The sequence below is a fragment of the Sceloporus occidentalis genome, unplaced genomic scaffold, assembly GCF_023333645.1.
Source record: "Sceloporus occidentalis isolate IW3139 unplaced genomic scaffold, rSceOcc1.0.p SCAF_204, whole genome shotgun sequence".
In the NCBI taxonomy this organism is placed as follows: Eukaryota; Metazoa; Chordata; class Lepidosauria; order Squamata; family Phrynosomatidae; genus Sceloporus; species Sceloporus occidentalis.
The window spans coordinates 692,790-699,180 of record NW_028317184.1 but is presented as its reverse complement, the minus strand read 5'-3'; the positions used below and the strand labels follow the sequence as shown (position 1 = coordinate 699,180).

Here is a 6,391-nt window from a genome sequence, read left to right as displayed (position 1 = left end):
TCATTTATTGATCTCAGAAGAAGATGAATTTATGAGTTGACTCCGGTGGAATTTGAGCCTACATCCTATGACCTGAGGTTTGAAATGGCTCTGCAATCAGAGAACTTATCAACAGAGCTATCCCACCGGCATTTTCCTCATCCTCAATTTAAATACCCTGTAGTAGATGTTCACCATAATGTTCTTTCCTCCTGTCAATTCTACAACTGGCTCAGTTGAAGTCCTACCATTGATTTCAGATGAAGCACTTTGCTGCAACTGATTGACAGCTTCTGGATCATGGAGGAAGAGGGAAACTTCCCTCAACAGGACTAAAAGTTCTGTGTCAGGTAAGTGATTTATTTTTTGTTTTCATTTTGGAAGAATACATATAAAGCTTTACTTAAATATGCATTCTTCTATAGTGGGGATCTCGGGGAATAGAACTATGTACTCTCTAGGTCACTCACCACATAGTGACGGTTTACAGGATTTGCAATGTAACAGTAGCAACATTTTATTAAAAAACTCACTAAGCTCCAAATTATGGAAAAGTCAGGTCCAAATACACATCCGGCTCTCTCATGGATGTTACCACAGCTGCTCACACAGTGCATGAGCACTTATAAAGACAGGCTTCAGACAAGGTAAGTGTGTGTGTGAGTTAGTTATGGGGAGGGGCATGGCTGCGGGGCACTTGGCTTTTTTTGACCTCCAGACTAGAAGGTGCTAGCCCTTCCCTGCAATAGAGTCCATGAAAAATACCTTTAACATGAGGGCTGGAGTGCTATCTTATAAAAGTAATCTCTTGAAAGTATAAATCATATTATCACATAAAAAAACAGGAAATCCTTTATGGCATAGTTATAATCTTTTGAGGTTTGAAAGAGGTCTAAGTGTCCTTACCCTGCTCTTATTTAAAAATATACATTTAAGGTTTAATGTCCCTGACACTCTCATTACAGAAGAATGCATGCTAAAGTACTTTCACATGCATTCTTCAACATTAAAAAAACACTTACCTGGCCTATAAAATCCAGTCCTGTTGCTGCCACTGAAACTGCCATCCTCCTAGGTTGGTAGCCAATAAGGGCAGCTTCCAGGTTTAAATCACCCAATCAGTGACAGGAAAGTGCTCCCCCATTGCGCTTGCCACACATGCAGGTCTGAATAGAACCTACCAGCGATGGGCCCCTAACCAGTGTAAGAGCTGGCTGGTGGGAAATAGCGGAAATAGGGGAAAATGGGGGTTTTACAAAATCACCTTGTGTGCATGCAAAAGCAACACCATGAACAATGCATACATGACTACAATGCATGATGACTGCTGTGTTCTTTTAAAGGGGAACTAATTAATTAATTACAACATATAGCTTGTGATTTGTAGTTACATGTAGTATTCACTTTACTACGTGTAACTCTTTATCATTAAGATACCGGATAATGGAGAGAGCACACTGCAGACATGTTCATTATTTTATTTTTTATGAAATTATCAAAAGTAGTTCCATAGAATAAACTTGTAAGTTTGCGTTCTCATGGCAGGTAGTCAATATTTTCCTGGTTTATTTTCTTTTTTGTATTCCATGTGCCATCAAAAAAACTTACGTTCTAACATCGTATTAACCTTTAAACACAATGTAAAGCCATTTAGTAATACTTATGACATTTAGTCATAGGTATTAGTTTACACGAACAAATTACACTTTCCACTCTGTACATACCGGTACTAAATTCATTACCAAGCTTAGAAAGCCAATTAAAAATGTGCTTTATGGCTTTCTCAGGAAAAAAAGAGCCTGATAATTAGTTTGATGTCTTAATTGTTACTGTTGTATAAGTCACATATGCCTTTGTAGTTGCTTGCAAATACCGTATATCTGTGAATAGCCACTTGGAGTGTTTTTGTGCACCACATGTTTTAGAAAGACTATCCTAAAACAAAAATGTGAGTGATTCATTGTGCTAGAATGAATTGCTAATGTTGATGTTTCTCATTAACCCAGTTTGGCATAGTGTAAACCACAAGGAGGCCAAACCTTTGCCTACCATAGGCCATACAAAGCAATGTAGGCCATGCACAGTCACTGTGGCACTTTTAGGTTGTGAATTGTAGGATTTGGGCACTAAGAATGATAGTTTGTTGTCTTTGTAGTATATAACACATGTGTGTCATATAGCATCATCCTTGACTGCTGCATTGAAGGGACCTTTACATTTTTACATAAATTGTGCTAACATAGCAGCAACACAAGATAATGCAATGGGGAGGGCCTATCAAGCAGTAGTGTGTTCTAACTAATGGTTTTGCTCTGTTTAGTGTAGTGTATACATGAATATTCCCTTTATACCCTTGACCTATGGCTGTAAACAGCCATTTACAATCAGCCATCTACCCTTGAGTTACTTGCAGTGCACAGCAAACATTACTTTTCAAGAACATGTTCTTTTATATCACAATACACAGACATCTCATTTTAGGAGGTTATCACTTTTTTCTTTTCACATTTTTGCCACTATCATTCCCTGATATACTGTTCATTAGCTGCTCACTACAAATATCTCAGGCCCAGATGGCTATGACTGCCATAATAGTGAAGCCGATAACAATAAAAAGAACCTTAAGAAGTGGTTTTTCTGAGGTATTAAGCTCCTGAGGGAGAATTTCCAAGAATGTGACATATACAAATGTTCCAGAGGCAATGCCCTCAAGTATAGCTTGCACCAGAGTTACAATTGTGGACTTGTTTAATGTAACAATAATGCCAATCATAATGCCAACTGGTGACATAAAAGAGAACAACACTATGTAGACTACTAGCCAAGCTCGTCGGGTCATGCTCTGCAGTAGCTTGAGGGACAAGCTGAAGACAATGATACCCTTATGGATAAGAACTGCAATGGCAATCTGTAGAGCACTAGAGTAGTTGGACTGTAGGCCAATGGCCAGACCTTCAAAGACTGAGTGAATGGAGAGGGAACAGAAAAGAATAAGGGAGCGGAATGAGGCATGAATGTAGACATTAGGATGAATATGATTGTGTGGCTCTGCAACTGCCACATCTATCTCTGCTGGAGTTTCCTGCTTCTCTTGGTAGTCAGGTTCTGGGAGAGTCGGGGTTTCTGGTAGTGGTAACCCATCTTGAGAGGCATTCTGCTGGTTATGACAGCATTGCAGAACAATCCTTTCAATAAGAAGGACCAGGAAGAAGCCCAGAGACAAGATCAGTTCTCCCATAGGATAGTTAATCTGCACAAAAGGGACATCCATTGTATCAGTGTATACATAAGGCAAGCCATTTTACAAGTCTGGACTTTTGTAAAGTAAAAACTTTAAAAACACATCTATTTTTAAGAAGCACAATGCAAATTCATTAACTAAGGAAAAAAAGGTAATTTTGGCTCTAATTTTATATTGACATATTTAACTAAATTGTATGAAACCCTCATGGTGGTGGTGAACTGAGAAGTAAAGATTGTGCACACTCAATACATTCAGCATATGATCATTATCTGGAGACAAACAAAACCAATAAAAATACAACACAGTTGATGTTGACTTAAGTCAGGTTGAGCATCTAGTCGGTCATCTAGTTTTTTAGCCCCATTTAAGGGAATTCTGGGTCAACTTGGCTTCTTCTTTCAACTTTAATTGTTTTGTTTTTTTGAGACCTGCTCCAAAATGTCCATATTTTAGCAAACGTTCCTCTCTCTTAACGTGGATTTTTCAATTTAAAGTTATCAGCTGAGTGTTGATTCAGAAATAATTAGTATGGACAAAAAAAAAAAATATAGCTTGGCACTAATTGTTATACCTGGTGGGTCAAAGCATGTTTCATTACTCACATAGGACAGCTCAGCAGCTATATCTGACAACGAATCTGCAACAACATGAAGTAAGCAGGCTCCGAGGAATATGCCAGCTGCAAAAGAACTGATAAGGCATACAACGAGCTTGTAGTTATCTGTAAAAGGACCAAAAGGGTAAGGGTCCAATGGAAACATAAACATAAATACTTTTCTTTTTCCTTGCTTGACGGAAGTTTGTTAGTATGGCTTGCAGCCCACTTGAGCATTAATGGTACTTTAGTATATACTAACAAACTTGCATGAATCCAAAGCAGATTTGGCATGAGTTAGTAAACAAATCCCAATATATCATATCGCCCAAGCATTCCTCTATCCTCCCCAGATTCGTAGCTACGAATAGGTAACATAAAAATTCTGGAGAAGTTTAGCCATGCCTGTAACCATACCATCTAAAACAAAAGTGTACCTTGTTGGCCATTTGTAATGTTCAGATGTATGGTATATAATGCTTAATCAAGCAGAACATCTAAATTCCTTGATTTAGGATAATATGAATTGATAATATTACTGGCTTTTCTCCAAATACTCTAAAATTATAAAACAATTTTCTTTTTAAATAGTATGTCTTTTCACAAAAAAAACCAACATGAAAAACTATGCAGTTGCAATAACTGCAGTAATACTAGAGAAAAAATAAACATGCTGTAAGAGCTGGACAGTAAAATGTTTTCATGGTCCAATTCAGGGAGTCATAATTTCACTTTATCACATGAACATGTACCTTTAACACTGCTCTTCAGAAACCAGCTGGCAAATGCAGGTGCCAAGCCGCAGATCAATGTGATAAATAATAGAGCCACCAGGCATCCGACTTTCACAGCCAGCAGAGGATCCATTGTTAACACGTCCAGGTATAGAATTCCACCTTGCTCTGAATATAACTAAAGCGCTCAATAAATTCAGTTATAACATGCACCCTCTTACTGTGATGTCTTCATTCACCCCTAACTTTCCCTAAACCTTTTCTACATTCATAGATGTCTAAATAACTAAACTATAACTAGTTTGTTACCTCATTCTCTCATTCTACTCTCACCTCTCCACTCAACTGCGCCTCCACTCCACTCAGGCTTTATACCCTATTCACCAATATATTCCTCCCACTCTTGACAAGCTACCGGTCAGTCAGGTACTCCTAATAATTCCGTGACTCATTAAGATGTTGGAATTCTTTAGAATGCCAAGTAGTGGTGCCTGTGTCAATAGTGTGTTTGCTAAAGCAGCTATTATATGCTTATTGAAGATAGGTTGCCCTTTTTTTGCTCCTTATGAAAGGCAGATAAAACACTCTGCTGGCCCAGATGGGGCCAAAGGTTCATTAAAGCACAACTTTTTCTTCTATTTTTTTCCTTGCACGTTTTTTTTCTATATGTAAGTCAGCATATTTTGGAAATGTAAAACAGTACATTTATTTTTTTTATGACAGCAGCCAGGTTCATTGTGATCGAATGCCCATCTCTTGACAGAAATTTTAGTTAGTGTCCACATCCTGTAGTGTCTGGTAACTGGCACCTAGATTTTTGCACCTGAATCCTAACTTTGTGTGCCATTTGTATTGGTGTTATTTGACCAAATTGTCCAAATCTAAATATTCTATTATCCCAGGAAACTGGTCTGCCACTAGCAACCTCCTTTCATAGGGAGTTTATATTGCTTATTGGATAGAAGAGATTACTAACAACTAGCTAAACAACCATTGCTAAACGTATACAGCCAATAGGACCAAAGAGATTTTGTCACTTTGTTAAGGCCTGCCTCAATCGGGTCACCCCTCTACTCACTGGGCACAAGCAGAGGACCGTGATCAGCCTAGTGTAGACCCATCTTTAGTTTACGGGTTAAATCCGTCAGTCCTATATTTCTGTGTTGTAGTATTACTGATGCACTGATGGTTTTTACACTCCTCAGAAAAAAAATCATATTCCAAACATTTGATCTGTTAACTTGGTCTTACATGAGGACATGCTACATGAAAGTAGTCAGAACCCAGTGATATTACAGAACAAAAAACAAGACTTCTTCATTCAATGTGTAAATAAAAGTTCTACCTGCAACACAGATAAGAGTGTCTGATCACACTGTGTGTAGAGTTTGGGTTTTACTGCCGTATGCCTGGCCATTACTATACCCAAAGCAGGTGATGGTGGCCAGAGGGTAATTTGTTTGTCCAGCACGTGAAACTTAGGAACCAGGAAACAATTTCAAGCTGCCATGGTGACCTTCAGCCTGTAGCCAAGCACTGTGCTAATTATTCACACTATGAAAAAAGTTTATTTTACTAATTATTAATTTATGGTAATGATCTAATACGAGGGAGGACCGGCAAGTATTTATTGGCTCACAAATAAGAGGGTGACCGGTAGCCATCTTGATAAATTCATAAAATTCTCTGCTTTAGTAATCCGTGTTGCTAAGAAACATAGTGATATAATGAAGCAAAGGAAAAATAATCTGAAGTACTTTTGCACTATTTAATATCGAATATAACCTTATAGAACCAATGTTCTTAGAAGGTTTAATAAATACCTAAACTAAACTATAT

At 37.9% G+C, this 6,391-nt stretch overlaps 1 pseudogene; it reads right to left on the bottom strand.

Moving 5' to 3' along the window:
• Positions 1-2,542: 2,542 nt before the first annotated feature.
• On the bottom strand, positions 2,543-3,250 carry LOC149277990 (zinc transporter ZIP1 pseudogene; annotated as a pseudogene).
• Between the last annotated feature and the right edge of the window lie 3,141 nt (positions 3,251-6,391).